This window comes from Diorhabda sublineata, chromosome 7 (assembly GCF_026230105.1).
Source record: "Diorhabda sublineata isolate icDioSubl1.1 chromosome 7, icDioSubl1.1, whole genome shotgun sequence".
Classification (NCBI taxonomy): Eukaryota; Metazoa; Arthropoda; class Insecta; order Coleoptera; family Chrysomelidae; genus Diorhabda; species Diorhabda sublineata.
The window spans coordinates 25,787,132-25,809,635 of record NC_079480.1 but is presented as its reverse complement, the minus strand read 5'-3'; positions in this window follow the sequence as shown (position 1 = coordinate 25,809,635).

The following is a 22,504-nucleotide window of genomic DNA, read 5'->3' as shown; positions in this document are numbered from 1 at the left end:
TTTCACGAATATTATTACTTAAGCTTTGAGGTATGGCAACACTGATGTGAGTATGTCATATATAACATTGTCATCACATATATTGAACACACTATTAACACTACCATTACATGTAGTGTGTTTATTATGAATATCACCAACGGTTTTTACAGACACTTTAAACATTCATCATGGTAAAAAAAATGGAATTGAATTGCAAACATTCTTGTGCGATGATTAAACTAACAGCAGTGTGCCGATAAACTCGATTCGACTTTTGGTGATGAAGCACCATCTCGAACCATCGTGTTTCACTGCTTCAAGAATATCAAAATAACATTAGCACTTCCAAAAAATAAGGACCCACGAGACCTCCCGCATGGTTACCTGCCCACACCTACTCCAGGCAGGTTTAATTATTTTTCAACGAAGACGTGAGGATTCCGGTCGTTCCAGTACAGGCAGTTATGTCTATTGACCGTAGCGCTCAAACTGAAGGTTGCTTCATCCGACCACAAAATGGAATGCTGAAACTGCATCCTTGGTACCATTCGCAAAATTCCAATTTGCGATGGAAATTAATCTCGTGAGGTGCACGGAGGAGATGCGGATCGTAAACTCGATAGTCCATGCGTGTCAACATTCATCGTAAAGAACTCCTGGATACTTGAAGTTCTCCCGACAGTGACACTGCAGATGATTTCGGCTGTTCAACTAACACCAGCGCCACTGTTTCCATATTTTGGTTAGTTATTACAGATACCAGTCATCCAGAACACTGTGCATCGGTAACAGAGCCCATTTTTAAGAATTTCTAGTAATTCTTACACATTTTTAAGCGATTTGGTAACGTCGAGTTCGGAAATTGTTGTTGAAATTCGCTAAACATAGTTTCGTAATCCGCGTTCGTACGCAGACACGACGTAACAAAAAAAAAACTTGAATTCACTCTGAACAAGCATTTACTCGACGAGTACGTGTTATCATGACACACTTACAGCTGTCTTAAGCACGTACATGCTCCATTTGAACCTTTTTCGAAAATGTTGCTAGACTTACGAGAGTTGCCGAACGTATGTCGATTTTTCGAGTCAATTTCCTGACTTATGCTGACCCCTGTATTCTCCTTGTCGATTAGAAACGCTCTTCTGGAGCTGATATAAGATTTTCAATATATCTCATCCGGCCTCAATCTGGACCTAATCTGAATAAATAATATAAAGAATACTAGGGATTTAAATCCAAAAACAAAGCTTTTCTCCAAACTATAGCAACTTCGTCATTCGTATAACAAAATGAATTCCATGTAGGACTGTTCATAAAATTTTTTGCCCAAAATATAGTTGATTTGTTTACAAAAATAACTTAGTTATGGAACATATTTGTAAATTTTAATTAATATCTTCCCATTTAAAATTGTATGTATGTGATGGATAGACATCCTCGGGTCGAATAGACGGCACGCGGGCTTATTTCTACTTAAAATCATGATTTAATAGTTTAATTATGGTCAATACAAGACGAGTGTCTCATGTTTTAAGATATGAAATGTTCCATAATAAGAAACTCCCAAACTTTCACGGGTATATTTAAGGACCTTGCTACTAGAGGCACCAACTAGTTATCATAAAATCAGTCTTGTTTTCCGCTTAGAAGAAATGAACAGCCACAATGCTAGAGAGCGCTTATTTCTCTTTTTAAAACTTCAACAGCCAATGACTGTAATATTCATAACAAAAATCTACAGACTAACAATATTCGATTGTTATTTCCAGAAATAATGTCTTGAGGTAATTTGTTATCTTCATATCGAATTACCTTACGTTAATTACCTTTTTGATCATGGAAATGTGTCATTTTGATCTCTAAATTATTGTTCGTGACAATTCATTAACTTTACTTGCATGTCTGTACAAAAATCGTTAAAGGACCTATTTCGAAGGGTCTGTTTACTTGCTATTACGAAAAGTCCCCTTTTCCGAATGCTGATATTAATTTGTAATTCAAGTTAGTACGTACATAGTAGTCATATTTCATATAAATGTTACGTTCGTATTTATGAAAGTTCCCAGTTCGGAAACGTACGCCATTTGCTGGATAAATATTATTTAGACGTACTTAGAATTCGTCCTACAGAATTTATGATTGACTAAATGCAACATTTAATCATCTTCGAAACTTGTACATGGGGTTGATTAAGTCTGCGGCACTGTACCCACACTGATTACACTAGGCAACAAAAAAATTATTAACTTCTTCCTCGTGGATAAGATTATAGATAATATTTTGTAAGAAAAAAATTCACTGTATTTATGTAACTCCAGTTTCATGAAAAAACATGTTCTCTTAGACTCCATATGTCTTGGATGTGTCTCCTATATACATTGAGCATTGAGCAAGGGGTCAGAAGAGATCTATAGTTACTCAAAACATTTTCAGTAACTTCGACAAACGCAATTCATTTCTTGACCTTGGGTTACAAATACACCTTCCCTTTTTTTGGCGTCACTTGAGGGGAACTTTTGAAGCGCTATCAAAAAAAAAGTATAAACATTTATGAATTTTGCATTTCAAATGAAATAAGAATTTGAAGCTATTGAACTCAAAGCGTTAGACAGCTGTTTGGCAACTAATATTAACAGTAGTATAACAAACTAAAAAGGAAATTAATCATTCACAATACCTAAATTAAAAATAACATAAGAAGTTTTGCCGAATGCATGCCACCACCCACGCTTACTGATATTACAGATTTAGAATCTAGAGATTCGCTCGTATCGATAGTCTCCATGGAATCTTGATTATTTTGCAAGAAGTCCTTTAAAGATCCAGCCATTTTTGTCCAGAAAGTCTCTTTGTTTTATCTTAAAAAAACAAACAAATAATTAGTCAATATTGAAAAGCAGTTTGTTCGAGCTCTATCAGATTAAACCCCTATCAAATATAGAGACAGAAAAAATATTAAACTGATTTGATCTTGAAGCCCTTAGAAACGCTACAAAATAGTTTTTCAGCAAGATGGATATCATAAAAATTAAGCGAGGTATGAACTTTAACTTATTAAACTCATACATGACATTTCAATAAATGAAAAGATATAAGGACAAAAATAATAATTATAACCAGTATCCTATGAAGGATTGATATTGATGATAGTATAAAGTAAGGAACACCATTTTGAAAACATCAAACCGTTGAAATTTCAGGTGTTCAGCACTTAATTTTTTATATAAAAAAGTATTGAACGAAAAATTATACAACACAACACTTCTCGAAATGAAAATAACTTTAAATGTAAAAATTAATAGGACTACTCCTCATTTTTACGCATTTGTTTCACGATTCAGTGAACTAACCGGTTTAAAAAATCGTCTGGAGATGCATAGCTCATGTCTGAACAAGAAAAATCAAGAGACTACCGCCTGACAGGCTCTCACAACGTAGAAATTAGTAGTAACTGGAAATATACTAATAAAATTCAGTGTGTATTTATACTTAATCCTATTTAGTTTGTCAACTTTTATTTTAAAATTAATTTACTGTCTTTTTGGACCCTGAGTTTTGGCCTATTAGTTCCTGTTGCATTGTCAACTTAGTTATTTGTTGTAAGTGCTGTTTCAGTTCTTCTTTATCCAACATACCATGACACGTCTCCTATAGCCTTTGTAGATTCTTAGTATGGTGACATAATATACTTATTTCATCAGATGTACTTTAGAAAGTCTTTATCTGGTCTGTTCTTTCTCCATTTATGAAGTGTTTGAGGTTCTCCACAGTTTTAAAGCTATATATTCTTCTTGTTGTGCTTATTATGTATGTGGCATTCCATTCGTTTATTCCCACTACTGTTTTTTATATTTCTCCTTTTATTCTGATTGTAGTTTATTCCTTACCATTAGTGCTATGCCACTAACTGTAGCTTTGAGAGTTATGTTAGCTGTACCCACATCTATTTCGTTTGCGAAATCTTCATGGTTAGTACTAGACCTCCTTCCACAGTCGTTTGTATCAATTTGATTACTTTTTTTACCATTGTTGTTCAAAATCGATAAATATTATGTCTAGCTCCATACCAGAAGTTCTCGTAAGTCACTTTCAAAATACTGATTACTAATTTTAGTTGATACATTTATATCATATTACCAACTTGTCAAAAACACAGATCTAGCTATCGAAATTTTCAAGTACACTCGTGTTGTAGAGCTTCCAATGGACCCCTGGGGGAGCACCTAAACCACTTCAGGAATCACAGCTCTATATCATTGTTGAAAAAATTTTTCCAATGTCTGTTAGATGCGGGTCTCTTTTCCACTTGATTCGCTATTTTTTGTTTTATCATTGTGGTATTCTAAATTATTATTTTCTTCAATAAATTTGAGGAGTTGAGGATGTTATTCCTATGTAATCGTTCTAAGAATACTATCATGTAGTAATAAATTATTAAATCATAAAAAATTGAGAAACAATCAATTTCTGATAAGTTTGAATAGTTTGCCAAACATCAGTGAGACAAAACTGAAGATGGATGATGATAGATTCAGGTTATAATAGATGTTGAAGAAGTTTTCGGTGAGAAGTTCTAGATTCTATGGCTGTCAATTTTCCTTATTCAAATACTACGCCGAAAAAAATTGCACGTAATTACAAAAAATCAAAGGGAAAAAATTTGTTTCAAAACTTGCTCAATTCATAATAGAATTGAGTAGATATTCATACATAATTAGTCTAGAAAAGAAAAAGCATTCTTTTTATCTAATGGTGGATCCACACGATACAGACTTTTGTTGGTATAGATATCTGTACAGTCTATGAATTCGGAGTAAAAAATTTTACCCAAAAATTTGGATAGAATGTCTGTACAGACTTTTTGTTCTAAAATACAATTTAAATTTCTTAGCTACGACAAATACGCAGATTTACACGCATACTCCGACTTTTGGATCGCACCGACATTTGTCTGTACAGTCTAGTTTGCACAGACAAAATTCTTTGAAATTTGTCTGTATCGTGTGGACCCACCATAAGGAAAGTGTGGTAGGAGATTTTTAATTCAAAAGTACTTCTCTGCCAATTCTATTTTATTTTGCAGCTATAATATATTTCTTTTCTTTTAAATATTTTCTCGTGATATTGCTCGAACATTTCCATTTTTCATAGTTCACGTTTACGGTTTGATTGAGAGCTCCTGAATAGATATCATTACATTTCACGAAGCCGCTTCTGTCCGACATCTTCGAATTTGAATAAAGCAGAAGGAAAATTAATTGAGTGGTGCTGTGTCATTTTATTTGTGGATTTCAATCATAAACTTGACACTGAATTATTCATAGATGTCACCCGAGACCGAACATCTGTTTCATTCCCATATTGCAGTTTAATATTCAGTTTGGTAAAAGATTTTTTCAAATTCGTGTGGTAGGCAGTATCTTTCTCCCGATAAAGTTGGAAATATTTTCATCTCGAATTCTACTAACAGCACATTTTTATGAATATATTTGTAATATGGGCACTTGAAGGCAAAAAAAAAATATCAAAGTTATCTACTTAATCCAATTAAAGGAATCTTCACTTTCACCTGGTCCTTATACAACACGCCTCATTGCTCTTGAAGGAACTTAAAGTTGTCAAAGGAATGATTGATTTCTCTTGTATTCACTCTTTTAGATTGCGTTTTTTGGCAACGAATTCTGCAGTTTGTTTCAATCAGACCTGATTCGAACTGATCTTAATTGTAATAAAGTGACGGAACATTAAGCAGCATACACAATGTGTTTCGTTGTAGAGAGCAGTTTTCTTATATTATTTCACCGAAAAAACAGGCATGGTTTGAATCGTCCAAAGGACCTGTTTAGTAGAAGTTATTATGAATTTTGACCACAGAGGATGGAACTTACCCGGTGTAGATTTTCATTCATTTCAAAAAAATGTTTAAGCCTTAAATTTCGTAAACGTTTTTCGCTATTGATGACAATACATGATTCAATAAAGAAATCGGTAAAATGTTTATTTAATTAGTCAGAGGGCTGCTACTTAAGTTTTTAGATAAACAAATATTTATAATTGGATGTGTTTTTATTGTTTTGCAAAATATTCTCCATTGAGATCAATACACTTTTGCATACCTTTGAACCAATTGTCGAAGCATTATTTCTGATTGGGGTACCTCCAAGCGTATCAACCGCTTCCTCAGGTGTAGAAAAACGTTGATTTCGCAATTTACTTCTGATCTGAGGGAATAAGAAGAAATTATTGGTTGCCAAAGAAGCACTAAACGATGGATGACCCGTCAAATCGATGTTTTGACTGTTAAAAAACGTTTTTGATTGAAATGATATGTAAGAGCTCACATTGTCGTGGTGATTCGTCTTCTGCGACCTCTTTGAGTTGATTGGCACTCAACTCGTTTCGAACAACAACTTAAAAAGCACTCGTATGACAACACGTACTAAGATTGGACATATTCAAATCAGTGTTGTCATATCTTGCCATTATATAGAATGTTCTACATTTTTGTCATTCTTTAATAGTATTTTCAATGGAATCAACACATTTTCTGAATTTTGAAACGATTTTGTTGTACAGTTACTTATTTTTTTTATATTGTACTGTATAGTCGAGTTTACAGTACTAATTTAAGTCTGGAAAATGGCACTTTACCATATCCTTGTGCTTTACAGTACTCTTAAATTCTCCCTATCCCGTACGAAATGATGAAAAAACAACTAACATCAATAGTTGAACTTTTATTCTAATTTTTGAATGTTAACAGTAACGGTACAGCTACTGTCCCCAGAAACTTTTATTGTAGGAATTACTAGATGTACTAGATGTTTAACACTTGTACAAAAGTTTCACCCCTTGTATCATTCTTGCTATTCCTTTTTTGCTCTCGACGGATTCTCCCACATATTTTTCAGCCACTGATGAGCTCTTCCCACTACAATGTTGCTTTAAAACATTGATATCAGTCGCAGTATAGACCAACAGCGTCGACGAAGTCCTTCTGAAGCAATGTCCTTTTGTCCAATGTACTTTTTTGGATGCTCAAGATTGAGGAATTTTTAAGGTGCCCCGCCAACAGTGTGTATTCCAGCTCTTTGACCTACGCATTTTCCTAGTCTATAGCCTACCAAAAGTGCTTTTAGGGAAAGGTGTTTTCGAAATTTTTATATTTTCTGAATACATCCAAATATTGCACGCATTGCTTTTGATCACAGTAAAAACCCGTCGAACATGTGTTTCTGTGTGATTAATACGAATCAATAACTGAGAACCAGTATCCTGTACAGGGCCGGATTAAGCTAGGGGTTTGGGGGGATATAGCCCCGGGCCCCAGGTCCAAGAGGGCCCCATCATTTGGAATCATTCTGTATTCTTTGATGTGTTGATACCACAAATCTAACGTATTGATATTATTTTGTGAATTTTTCCGGGTTTTCGAATTCCTTAAGGGGGCCCCGTCATTATTTTAGCCCCGGGCCTTATAAATCTTAATCCGGCCCTGATCCTGTACATCGTTTACTTCTAAATTAATAATGTCTTCCCTTCGACAACCTCCAGCAATGACAATTAATGCGATAACTTTCACCAGTAAATAGTCTTTTTCTGGGACGTCCCTCATAAATGTTTCAACTTCTTTCTTTGTTAAGACCTTCGACTGTTTTGGATGGTAGTCTATACATTGTTTTTTTTTTGTAAAAAGCTATTAATTTAGAATAACGGGAAATGTTCTTTCTCATTAACTATAATCATTGATTTGACCATAATGAAGAGCTATTTGATGTTTTTTACTGATATTTGAGATCTGAAAAGAATACTTCTGAAAAAGAACATCAACAAAATAAGCCAACATCATATTTTCATCAGCACTTTTTCAAAACTTTCTCAAAACATCACATACTCTTTTTCGTATTTTTTCGGATCTTGGAATAATTTGCCCTACTGCTTGTGCACTTTTTTCTAATAATAAGAGAATAATCAAAGGAGCTATTTTTGAGTAAAATTATAATATATGACATTTCATATTTTAATATAATTTTGCTTTAGATATTGCTGATTAGATACTCTTGACTCGATTCGTCCATAAACATCTATCTCTTGTTCAAAATGCCAGAAGATTGGCAAGTGTGTATAATCACACCAATTTACAAAAAAGGAAATACAAGAAACTGTAACAATGATAGAGGAATCACATTACTAAGTACAGTCAGTGAGATATTTCGAGGATAATAGAAAACAGACGGTCTAGAAAGAGCCATAGAACAACAACCAGGATTTAGAACAAGCAGAGGAACTTCGTGGTTAGAGAAATAACTGTACAAGAAAAAGAGGAGACAGATTCATTAAGAATAAATCGAAGGTTAAAAAAAACAAACCTCGTATAATTTAGCAAGAATAGTTGTGAAAATTCAGTCTTATTTCGATCTTGTGTTATAATTTCTGAACGACAAACAATAATGTAGAATTTATACCTAACATTGCGTTATCTAAAAATCGAAATTAATTGTTCTCTAGGATCCTTTAAACTAATTACCTTCTTTCTATAATGAATCAAAGTTTCCTTTTTTTACTATGCTCTTTGAAATTATACTGTAGGAAAATTTCTACGCTTCATTTTAATAAAAAAAAATCGATAGCATTCAATTGTACACTCGGAAACGGCAATTAATCAGTCAAATTAGAAAATATTCCCGGCATTGGAATTAAAAGCATTATAAAAACATTGTCGGAAGTAGGCTAGCAGATAAAGCGCGTCTTCCATCCCTTACCCCATTTTTGACAACAGCTGGTCGCAGTCGCCCGACGCCTTCTTCCTTGACGTCGACTATGATTTACGGCGCTTTCTGAGCTCTCTGATTACAATTTGATGATTGTTCCTATTCTAGCTCAGCTCTTCATATAACATTATATACGCCGAAGTTGAGAAAAGTGGCCGAGACATTAATGTTAAAGTTAACTTTTATGAAATATTAAATCCATAAAATTTTATGGCACTACTATGAATGTTCGTTTTGGTTGAACGACTCACAAAGGAAAATTGGTTATTAGTATTAATGATCAACAAAATTTCTGCACCCAACTTTAGAACGATCAAAGTTTCGAGACAAAAAATATTATCAACCCTCAATATTTCTAAGTTATATAAAATCATAAAACCGTGTGTATCCTTTATAGGTGTCGGGTATGTGTATCTTCATATTCATGCACAAATTTTTGCCACTTTTTTCCATTTCTAGCTATTTTCACAGCCTCTCTTCGTGATCAATTTTTCCTCCTAAAATTGCCGCATTTTCCCAGGGTTTACTTGGGCGTCCTCTTTGTCTTTCTTCCATTTCTTTAACTTGTCAATTCCTTCTTGCCAGTCTATAGCTCTCCATTCTACAAAGTTGGCTAAACCATCTAAGCTGTTTTTTTCAATTGCTTCAATCACAAGCTCTACATTTAAGTCTTTTCTTATCGTTTAGTTACTTTTCTAGTGTCACCTTTAACTATGTGTAAGTACACTTCATTTCAGATGCTTGAATTTCCCTTTTGAGGGAGTTTGTTTGTATCCAGATGTCGTTCATCTCGTTTGTTGTTAACTCGTCTCTTAATAAGCGTAATAAAATTTGATTACAGTGCTGATTCTTTCATTCACTTCTGCTTCTTGATTTCTATCGCTCTGTTTGTCCACGCCTAAACACTTGTTCCAGTTGTATTTCATCTATTTCAATTTTGAGCTCTCCTTCTTTATTATTTTTTTCTCCTCTATATTGATATTCAGGCTTCCCAGTTTTAATGCTTGTTTCCATGTTAAGGAATTATGTTTCAATTCAGCTTTGTTTTTTACGAACATTCCACTATCATCGATATAAACACATTCATATATTCCATCTATTTTCATGTTTCTGTATCCTACTTGTATCTGTTTCACTTTTGCTTCCACTTCTTTTAATACATCATCCATTATTATTATGATAGGTCCGGACTCAATACTCCCCTGTGTTTCAATCCCCCTTTAGTCGTAATTTTTTTGGATTGGTCATAATTTTTCCACTATTAGTTCCTTGTTATTCCATCTACACTTTTAATATTGTTTCTAAATTAAACTCCAGCTACTCTATGTTGTAAACCATTCCATATTTCGTTTCTTCGAACGCTATCACGTTTCGGATGTCTATAAAACCGAGGTATACTTTTAGATTCATTCTCAGTTTTTTTATTATATGTCCAAACAATGAGGAAACTACTCACTTCCGAATTTTTTGCATCAAATCCCGGAACGAGCATGTGTGACGAAAACTAGGAGCAACGTATCAATCTCAAATTTCTCATTAAATTGAAAAAAACTCCGACTGAGTTCTATGAATTGTTCCAAGAGGCCTATGGGGACAATTCTCTATCTCATGTGCGTGTTTTTGAGTAGTATAAACGTTTTGGTGAGGGCCGAGAGAGCACTGAAGATAACCAGCGTCCAGGTCGCCTTGTGACTGTTTCAACTCCGGAAACAGTGACCAAAATCAACTAAATTGTGCGTGCAGATCGTCAAATAAAAGTCCAGATCATTGCCGATGCTGTAAACGCCGATAAAGAAATGGTTAGAAAAACTTTACACGAGGAATTACACATGACAAAAGTCTGTGTGAAGTTGGTGTCAAAAAATCTGACTCCTGACCTCTTGCGTCAACGGATCTTCTCAGATTTCCTTACAAGATAAGAAGAAGATCTGGTTTGAGAGAGATCCGATTTGAGTCGATGGAAGCGGTGAAGCAAAAGACGACAAAGCTCCTAAAGGCACTCACCAAAGACTTCCAGCACTGCTTCGATCAATAGAAAAAAAGGAGTATATTGAAGTGGAGCATTCGAATGTAGAGTAATTTTTATAATAAACCTCTCTTTCGTAACCAGTCTCGTTATTTCATAGCCAGACCCCATATATGTCAAATCTACTTACCTAAACTGTTTTAGTTGTAATACTGCAATTATTATTATAGCAATTTTGAAAGCATCTTTATCTGATCTGCCACAGCCGTCAAAAGTCGTTTTCTTCAACGCACTGTTCTTCTGTATTTTTGCTGTATGCAGCTTGGTATTATTTTCACAAGTAGGAAGAAATTCCAACGTTTCTTTTGATGCACACGCTCTAAGTTAGATCAGAGATTTTTCGGTATTTCTCCAAAAACTCATTTTGTTTTCTCTTCCAAGCTTGTGGATTCTATCGATTTATTCTATTCCAGTAGGCTACGAAGAAATATTTCCATGGAAAACTTCTTGGTGTATTGGCTGTTAAAGAAGTGGTTTTTGGCATCAACGCCAATAAATCTCATTTCTTCTGGATTTCACTTAATAGCACGATGGTAATTTCAAGGTTATGACGTTTCGAAAGCAATGTAAGCTAATGCAGGTCTCAATTTATGCGGTGAAACTACCGCTGGAATTTCTTACCTACATAATTTAGAGCTTCTTTCATGTAATCCGATTTGCTACTTTCGTACAATTGAAACTTTTCATCTATTAGACTATTTCAATATGTTACAAGTTTTAACCTTCCTCATTTTCTAAAGAATAGATTCATGCAGATAAAAAAAGTGTAAGCTACTGAAATTTTTCCCGTAAGCCAAATTACTTTGAAGTTTCATTGAATCACTCTTATGATTTACATTATAATTATTTCTCAATATTGTTATGAACAAGTTCGCAAAATGGTTCCCTAAACTGGCCTCGTCCTGATATTATGGAACTTAAACTTCGGTGAATTCGCTCGGCGTTTTTCAAGCGGATTCTTTCACATTTTTTATAAATGTGCGGAGCTCGTTTGATGTTCATTTGTTTATAATTTTCTTAACATCAGGCGGTTTATTAACAGTATTTGTTCTAAATAATTTGTAGGAAAGTCTATTTATTTATTTCTTTTAGTTCTAGACTTTGTAGAATTTTATTTAGGTATGTAAATGATTTGTGTAAGTGCAGACAGTTAGTTTTAAATAAATAGTCGTAGTAAAAAGAACGAATTAGTGTAAGTAATCGCAGAAATTATTTAAGTGATATCTATAGATATATAATTATAAGTTGAGTGTATTGTAGAGTGTTTAAAAGGATTAAGAATGTAAGAGAAAGTGTTTATTAATTCACCTCACGAATAGAAAGATTGTAAATGAATACGAAAAACATTACAATATCATTTTTCACTATATCTTATGAAATTACTATTTAACTGTGAAAAATATTCTTTTATAAAACAATCGAAGAAGAAATCGCTCGAGTCAAAGTTTGTGCCACATACATAACTTTCCATTCAATATTCAAACGAAAAAAAAAATGACGGAAAAACCTTCCAAATCCCTAAGTGACGTCAACAGATCGACTTAGTTCAAAAACTTCTGAATAAAATAATTCGTTTCTTTTGAATTTTCCAGCCTTTTTACTCTCCCGCCCGTATTATTACCAACCAAACAAATTTAACCGCGTATAATGCGACAGCTTTGCCATTCTGAGATACTTTGTCTTTTCTCTCTTCCAGGAGGGGGAGTTTTTGTCTTTGGAAGATCCGAAACGTTCAATCTGCGAGGACTGTCTAAGTGTCCTCCTATTTACGGTAATATACAGCTACTTGTCTATTGTTTTTGTGAATTCGAATGGCAATAGTGATATTCTCAGCGGCTTTTGTACCGTGTTTCTTTCTACTTCACGTTGAATTATGACACTTAATGATGGAAATCAGAACGGCTTATTTGTTTGTTTCGAATGAAAATGGCATTCTTAGTCTTAGTACAATACTTATATAAGGTAAAGCATCAATGAAAAAACAGATACGATGAATAAAGCAGCCAATTCTACAGAGAGCAGATATCATCATTTTGAATTGAAAGTGATGGTTGAAATTTAACAAATTTTATCTACAGTATTTTCAATTGTAGATATTGAATAAAAAGACTAGCGCCCTCTATGAGACACAGACATAAAAACAAATTCATTGGATTTATCAGCTTCCAAAACATATTTGCATATTATGTCATGACAATGTTGCCAGTAGTTGCGACAAAATCGTAAGAAAAATTTTTTCCTTCAACGCTCTTCATCTTGAATACGAAATTTGAGCAAACCCCAAATATTTTTCAGTATTCTATTTATCCTAGAGACGGGATCACCTCTTTTTGAATCACCCGGTATATTATACACTAACATTTTTTATTTTAGTATATTATTTTTTGTTTTGAATTTATTTTTACAACAATTGTTTATACACTACACTTATAGTTTTGTTGTTCGGCTGTATTGCATTGTTCAACTTCAACAGAACTGGAATTTTCCACCCTGTACTTTTTTACCAGTCATTATACTGACTTCGATGACTTTATTCTGTAGATGGTGGATGCAGAGTCTCGTACCAATAGACAGTTTTGGCGAGTTCAGAATTCTTAATAGAATAATCGTTGGACTAATTTTTAATTCAAAACACAATCTAAATTCATATCAACTTTGAATATTGAATTTTGGAACCTATGAATTTGATGTTTTTACAAGAATTAATATAATTTAAAACCGCCTTAATTAATTATAGTGAGTTAATTTTATTATTGTTATACATTTATACATATTTTCAATATTGTACTTGAAAATAATTTCAATCCCAGACGATGAATACATGATTAAGCTCGGAATATATATTAAAGTTAGTCTACTACTATACTAGTGTTTCATTGGCACATTCCCGATAAGAAAACGCTCATAACCCAGTTGGAAAAGACTTTGTTCCAATTAAAAAGAAATCTTAACCAACTAGATTATGAACGTTTTCATATTGTGAATGTGGCGAAATTAAACACTAAAATGTGCTAACATGAGTATTAGAAAGCTTGGAAGAGACTATTTAGAAATAAAAACATATATAAAAGGTCAAAGAAATAAGAATTCAAAGAAATATCTATATATTAATACATCTTCTATGATTATCCACTCAGATTGATTGCTATTCTTTACATCTCTCCATTATTTGTGATGTGTAGTGCTGGATATATTCTATTGTCAGCTCCTTCAGGAAGCATACTGCTTTCTCTTCAACTGCTTCAAAGTACTGCAATCTTATTATTAATGCATTTTGTCACGACATTGAAGCAATACTTTCAAACTAAACATCAAGAAAATCTTGAAGCAATTAATGAGTGCACAAGATTCTAAGCTAACTAGAAAGCGTAGATGATTGAGACCGCAAGGGGTCAAAAGGAATACTGCAACTAGAACGAATGGAGAAAATCTAATTACTGCCTTATCGAGGTTTTATCAACATTTGTGGTGAATAGTCTTGAAGATATAATTATTGCACCTATTATTTTGGCATTTTTGGATACAATTGGTAATTTAGTTTTAATTTAAGATTATGCGCGTCCTCAGCGTGCACGTATTATAACAGAAAGATTAACGACATCTTAGATAGATTGTGATTTGATATCCATAAAAAATGCCATGATAATCTATCGAGAAATTAGTTGCACGCAATTTCTGTTTTGTAATTAAAGGAACATGAATTCATTACACCGTGTAATTTTCTGTTTTAAAAATTAGTCATTGATATTAAAAAAAAATAGAGAATATACACTTCTAATATTAAATGTTCTTAAATTCTTTTTTATATGATGATAAATGAATGATAGTTTTATACTTAGTATAACTATCATAGTAAAAATTGCGCCTAGATAAAATAATTTCTCTAAGTAATAATATAAAGTAATAATAATAACATATTAAAAAAAGGATAAACAAATATTATATTATGATTAATTATTTGAGGGAATATTAAAAAAAAAATAAAGCACGCATAATTATCTCAAATAAGTTTGAATTTTGATATATTGGACTAACATCTCAATATACGGAAAATGGGTTTAATAGTCATCATCGATTAAAAAATAAAGCTGCATCAGCAAACTATGTAATAGAATTAAATTAAGATTAAAATCGAAATAAAAACTGAAACCAAGCTTTTGATGATCTAACTGAGTAGTAAAACTTTATTGTAGTACATTGAGAAACAATTTTATGTACTTCCAGATTTCTTGAATAATGTGTGGTTCTCAGGCAGAAATCACATTCTTATATGGTGGACAGTGTCATAACACGAGGTGATTGGTTCCTATTTCATTGAGTAACCTATTATTGTTACGGTGGTGACGCCATTTGTTCTTTATCACGTCATATAGTTGACAAGGTCTACCCGAACTATGTCATATTCTATTCCAAGATGCAATACAAGTGTAGTAAGTGATTCACGCGTTCTCATAACCATCTTTTGAATTCAATTTTTTCTCCAATTTATAATACCAAAACAATCGCGACATAAATATCTATCAAGTATGTTCACTAATTCTGTCATTTATACAAGTGTTGTTTTTTTTTCAACCTCCGATCGCACATGATGTCTTAAAATGTACCAGGTAATTGGTGTGAGTAGTACTGCACATTTTCTCCTGTCACTGGCGATTTCAACAGGTCATGTCCCGCTCAGTTGCAGTTAGATAAACATGGTTGTTGCTATTGCATCCGTTAAGTGTGAAACGTTTCTTGCAGGTAGAAGGAAACAGTGCAGCGGAAATTTAACGAAGAATGAGTTGAGTGTTTGGAGACGCCTTTATTAGTGATGGCGTCGTTCCTAAATGATGTCGATGTCGGTATATCAACATAGTTAAACGAGTTGACCAAATGATTAAGAAAGCTCGAAGGTTTACCATAAGTGAATTATCTTTGCAGTTTCCGGTTTGTTCATCTGCTCTGTACTTTGTCGTTTCTGTTGGACTTTCGAGGCTCCAATGATGTTGACTAACAACGACAAAATTTTTTTGGAATTCCTTGATCGTTACAATAATGATGAAGATTATGGATTCTAGATTACACGTCCTAAGCGAAACTAGAATGACAACAATGAATGTACAGAAATTCTCCAACGAGATCCACAAAATTCGAACGAATCTTTAACAACATCAAAATTATAGCAACTATTTTTCAGGACCAAAATGGTATGTTACATGTGGAGTTTATGAAGACTGGACTAGCAATTAATGCAGATTCACATTGTGAACAAACGAAGAGGCATGTTGAATTCTGATCCAAGAAATTCCCGCTCCTACAATGCTCGTGTAACCCAACAACTCCTTCAGCAATTCCAATGGGACATTTCCGAACACCCACCATAGGGTCCCGATTTAGTACCGAGTGGTTATTATCTTTTCCCTAAACTGGAGCAGTGACTTGGAGGGCGGTTATTGTATGTAAATTCGATTTTGATGATTTGTAGTAGGCGGTAGTATTTTGTTCTAAATATTTTCACCATTTCCTCATGGTGACACTTAACAATTGAACAAGCAATAGTTTTTAACAGCTAAAGTAAGTAAACAATTTGATGTCATAGTAAATACATCGGGATTGTAAAAAGCAAACTAAATACTGCATTTAAATAAATTAGTGTGATAAGAATTTGTGGATAATTCGGTGTACTTGGAAACCTGTGACTGTTTTTATATCTTAGTAGCCTTCTTCTGTTTACAGCATTCTGGAGCTCGAATTGTCTAGAAAGCATTTGGATATAAATAAGCAATAGTTTTCAACAGCTAAAGTCCTTAAATAATTTGATGTCGTAGTGAGTACATCGAGATTTTAGAAAATAAACTAAATGGTGTATTTCAATAAATCATCGAAATATCAGGAAATGAAAATCATGACGTACAATGAAAGTTTCGAACAATTCTCATTCAACAACTGAACGAATTTTTTAAAGTGTATCAGGCCTAATAAAATTAATTAACCGCAAAGTCGGTACCTATAATAGTTACTGCTTATCATGCCCAAACATATTACACATGAACATGAACATTCAAGGTGGCAGGGTGCATGCGATATTGTTCGGTTGGTTTTGTAGCTTGGGTTGATTGTTGGTGTGAATGGAACGTCGACTGAACACGACATAATATGATCACTTCGTACAAGTTATTCAACATTAGCTATCGTGTTAGTATATAAATGACCATAATATCTTTATACCGTAATATATCCCGTGCTTTATTTTTTAACCCGCCTTACTATATGTCAAAAATAAATTCTTCGTATAGAGTTTTTACTAAACTAAATATAATCTTCGCACTAATAATATAACTGAAGATTAGATCAGGATTTTGAAGCAATATCTAGAGAGTATCAGAGTGATGGAAGGTACAGTATTTGAAAATTTATGATTCAATCTACAAATAAGTACAAAAATTGATCCAAGATAGTTCCTCAGTGTATTTAATTGTTTAAAATGTTAGACATTCCTACCAAAAAATTTTATTTGACATACGACATTCTAACTTGCCTAGTACGACCAGTTGATATGTTAACGATCCTGTTTCATTTTGTTATGTTTATGGTGAAATATCAGCGAATCGTTTGAACCGAATTGAATCGTTTGTATTCTGATTACTTCGGTATCGACACTCGACATCAACATAAAGTGTGAATGCATGAAAGTGTACGTATCTAAAAGACAGTGCTCATCAGCAGCCAATTTTTTTTCTCCGCCAGTTCATCGACGTTGGCCATCAACCGATAGTTATAGATACTTGTCTGTGCCTTTTGTTTCAAGTTGCTTATCTATACTCTACGTATGAATTGTTTTTTATAGAGTTAGAAGGTTTTGTACGATTTGCATCGAAAATAAATTGAAGATTCTAATTGCCTCAATAAATATGACTCGAAAATAACAATTTAATTTGATATAACATTCTCACTGTATCGTTTATAAGGTAAAAGAACGTTTTAATATTAAAAGGAAAATGAAATAATGTAAAAGTCGTGCAAGCGGTAGAAAATATGACACTTTAGGAAGAGTAAAATACCACAATATTTCTTAAATATTTGAATGTCTGGCTGTAACAAATTTTATAGCTCGTTCATTTTTTTATTTCGTGATAACATCATTATACTACGGGAAATTGGAATAATTGGAGTGAAAAATAAGGAAGTTGGAATTATCATGAGGCGGATGTAGTATTGTTTTTTTTTGTATCTGATATTATATCAGTCTGAAGTGAGCGTCATCCACCACATACAGTAAACGCATTTTATGAGATAGTAGTAATTTAGTACCAAAAATGATATAAAAGAATAACTTGTAGTTTGATTTTCTACTTCTAGGATTACTTCATCTCATATCAAAATGTGATTATGAAGAATCGCTGTAAATGAGTTGTCTTCTTCTTTTATTGAACCAGCTTCGAAGGTTCTCAAATCAGTATGTTCGTCTTCTTTCTGCACCTTTTTTCCAAATATTTTTCCTCGTAGGATGGCTTGGAGCAATGCATCTAAGGATTCGTTGCGCATTATATGATTGTATTCCATGTTTTTATAGTTATCATTATTTCTAATTCTTTTTCCATGTTTCTAAAGACTTCCTCTTTTGTTACCCGGTTTATCAAACCATATTTCGAATGCTTATAATTTTTTGCTCGTGTCTTCGTTCAAGATCCATATCAATCAACGCAGCATCTCAGTACCCTTATTTCCATTTTAATGGAAAGATTGTGACTCTTGAAGAAAGCACTTTTTGATGCATGCCCTCTTTCTATTGGAACTTAGTTGATATAAATATAGCTTTCTTTGTTCTAGTTTAATTAAAAGAATAAATAATAAACTGTAGCCATCACGTTAGTTAGTTAAAAAAATATTTGACTGCAGGAAGAATAGAAAAACAAATTAAATTTTGTAAATTCGAGGTACGTAAATAGACAAAAAACTTGACTATTATATTTATGAAGATCGTATACATAATTTCATTCCAGTTATGGTAAAGAGTTGAGGGGAGGTTTTATTGAACCGACTTTTCTTTCTGGACATTTTTTCCAAATATATTTCCTTGCAGGACGACTTGGAGCGCTTGGAGCAATGCATCTATGGACTCGTTGCTCATTATGTGGTTATGTTCCCAAGTTTTTATGATTACCCATACAGGGAACCCCAGAGTTGACAAAGGGGCCAAGCCTGGGCCAGTCCTGGGAAGCCTAGCTTCGGCATACCTGTATTGGCCCATGCGTGGGCCAGACTACTTAACTCAGCTTCGGCCATACCAATGATCACCCAAGCTGAGGCCAATGCTGGGATCCCCAGTCACCCAGGCCTGGGCAACGTTGGTTGACCCTGGATATCCCAGCCTTGGCCATTCGTTGATAACCCAGGCTTGGACCAAGGTTAGGCCAATCCTGGTTAACCCAGCCCTGGCCAATCATTGGGGACCCTAGATTCAGCTGTTCGGTCTCATACGGCAGCCATAATTTTTTTTAAATATGGGTCTGATCTATCCAATATATAGTTTATTCAGTGTGTTTTTCTTGTAACATTTTTTATTATTTATTACTACTAAACGTAATCATATCTGATGCGTATCTTCGAGTTCAAAAATGGCGTGCATTGAATAGAGAAAAAAAGAACTAACTCAATTGTGAACGGGCAAAGCTTAAATAATTTAAGTGTGAACAACAGCTCTGTGAGTGAGGTTAACGATAGTGGTACAGACTTGTGCAATCTACAAGCGTTTAATAATCATAATTTGGATGATTATTCTCATAATAATAATGATTCTATGAATTCTAGTGATAGCGATCTTGACAACAGTAGTTATAATAATTTATAAAGTAATAGCAGTAAAGATAAAGAAGAAAAAGTTATGTAATGAATAAGTCTTGGTATTTAACCTTGGCCAGGTCCTGGCATTTAAGCTTGGCTCAATCTTGGTTACCAAGCTTGGCCCATCGTAATCATCCCAGAGTTTTACCAAGACTGGGTCAAGCCTGGCTTACAAGCTTGTCCTAGAGTTTTATATAGTAGGGCCAAGCCTGGGCCAAGCTTGGGCCATTGGAACTTTCCTCTATGGGTATTATTACTTCTAGTTCTTTTTCCATGTTCCCGAAGACTTGCTCTTCTGTTACCCGATCTATTCTGAGAGTATTGGGTATACGTTTATCGAACCATATTTCGAATGCTTATAATTTTTTGCTCATGTCTTCGTTCAAGTTCCATATCGCAGCATCTCAGTATTCTTATTTTCATTTCAACGAAAAGATTGTGACTCTTGAAGAAAGCACTCTTCCTATTAAAGATGGATCTTGCTATTGGAACTTAATCGATATAGAGATGACTTCCTGTATTTTAATTTTTATTTATAATCACTAGTTTTGTCTATTTGACATTGTATATCCAGGGACTGTGACAGGTGTTTTCTGCATATCCGATGTTGTTTATTAGTCTACATTCTACTGTCTCATATAGGGCTTTGCTGGATATTCATTCTAAGCAGAACTTGAAGTTGTATGGAGATTATATGCTAATATGCATGGGGTATAAGATGCGTCAACATCACCATACTCTTACCAACGATGCTCTAGCGGTGGCGCCGATGGGAGGAGTTCTGGTGCTGGAAAATTGGTTCCTAAAGGTGGAGGAGATGCAGATTGCGGTAAACGGTGGAAAAGTAAGGAAGGAAAGTAGGATAAGACACCTCATTGAAGATCCATAAGGTTATGTCGTAATTAATTACATCATGACAATAATCACTACTAAATTAATGAGTAATAGGAAAGCAGAAAGCTTTACTACACATCTTGATAACCATAAATCTCGTAAAAGATAATTGATGTTTGAAGCGAACTAATAAACAATAAACTGTCGTCGCCACGTTAGATAGTAAAAAAATATTTGATTGTCATTGTCTTAAAACTTTCTAGGTACGTAAACAGAAAAAAAACTTGACTATTATATTTATCGTACAAAATTTCATTCCATTTATATTTGTTATATTATTTTTATGAGATAAACTGCAATTTTTCTAGTAAAACGACAGAAAAAAAAACAAGATTCTACGATGCTATTCAGCGCTGAAGTTGCTATATTCATATCTTCGCGAACACTCGTTTTTCCCAACAGCCTACAAAAATACACTTCTTTCTAAGAAGCTCATGTGATATGAAAAACGTTTGAGCTCATGAAATATGGGACGTGGATTAATTTTTGTTAGCGTTCAGTCTAATACTGGCACTAAAATTTCAGATTTTATACTTTAATAATGAAGTTGGTTTAGTGTTTCAATCTTGTGGATGTATAATCGTGAATATTATGTATTCCATAACATTCATTCTACATTGATGTTTCTTTTATTCTAATACAAATTTTCCCAAATATATCAATCTTTTCCACAAATAGAGAAAAATCTGATTTTAGTTACGGTGTATAGAAAAGTGAATTGTACGAGAATTAATTTTCTGTTGGGTCCAGTAATGTGTGTTGGGATTTTGAAAATGATGAGCTCCTCAAAAAGTCAGGAAATGTTAACAATTGTAATAAATTTATTTTAAATAGCTTCAAGTTAAGAAATAAGTGAAGTAATTTTATATTTAATGGCTTTAAACATGTCAAAAACAAATAAATGCGTTGGGAATCATAGACCGGAAGAGATTGGACCAGTGATTGTCCCGCGATTTTATTATTTCTACCGTGATCATAGAACATATTCTTGGAAAACAGTCATTTTTAGAAACCTTGAAAGCAAATATTAAGCGCCAGGTGACTGACGACTATTGATACATATTTTATTAGGTATTTTTCATGCCAAACAATATTTGGTAATGAAATCGATGATACAATATAGTTCTATAAACATTGCAGGAATCATAAAATCACAGTACGACACACTTTTTTTGTTTTTGGAAAATCTAATTTTTCCAGGAAACTGTCAATGTAAATTCAAGGAGTCTTCCAAGAATCGTAATTACGTTCTATACTCTTTAAGGATTCCAAAAGGCAGAAATCAAAAAATCGCAGACAAACAACTTTCGGCATTCGGCAAGAGAAAAAAATTTATTATGTAATCGTGGAGGATACCATCCAAGAAATCGCAGATTATGCTTGCTTATTTTCAGAGATTCGATACATTCTTGTAATATTATGATTAAATAATGTTGAATGCATACAGCAAATATTTGAACCAAGTTTTTAAAAACTATTCCATTACATAGCATTTTCAATTCTCTCTCAAGCACTCTTTAAATAGAATTAATTCATAAGACTTGAAAAGGACGAGGACTGTGGTTGAAGCGGAGCTCAAAAATGTAGAAATTCTTGCAAAACAGTACGTTAATCACACAAGTAAGAATTGTTTTGGTAAACAGTCAGATGACATCGACGGAGAATTTGGCTTAGATTTCATACAAAGGTCTACGAAGAATGTTGAAGCAGAACTCACACTTTCCCTATACTAAAATTAGAACTTTCAGGGCATACTATATTTATGTGGAGCGTTTTTGGGAATTCGAATTGGGATATTTAAACGACGAAACCCTTCAAGAACAACAGAAAATTCACTAATCGACCAAGATATAACTTTGATGGTCGATGGGAACTATAGACCCATATTTTTAAATTTAACCTTACCATGAGTACTGGCCGCTGGTTAAAATATTGTTTTCGCGAACATGGATTGAATGATAAAATCTAATATCATCAAGATGGAGTTACAAGCCGCGTGTAGGCA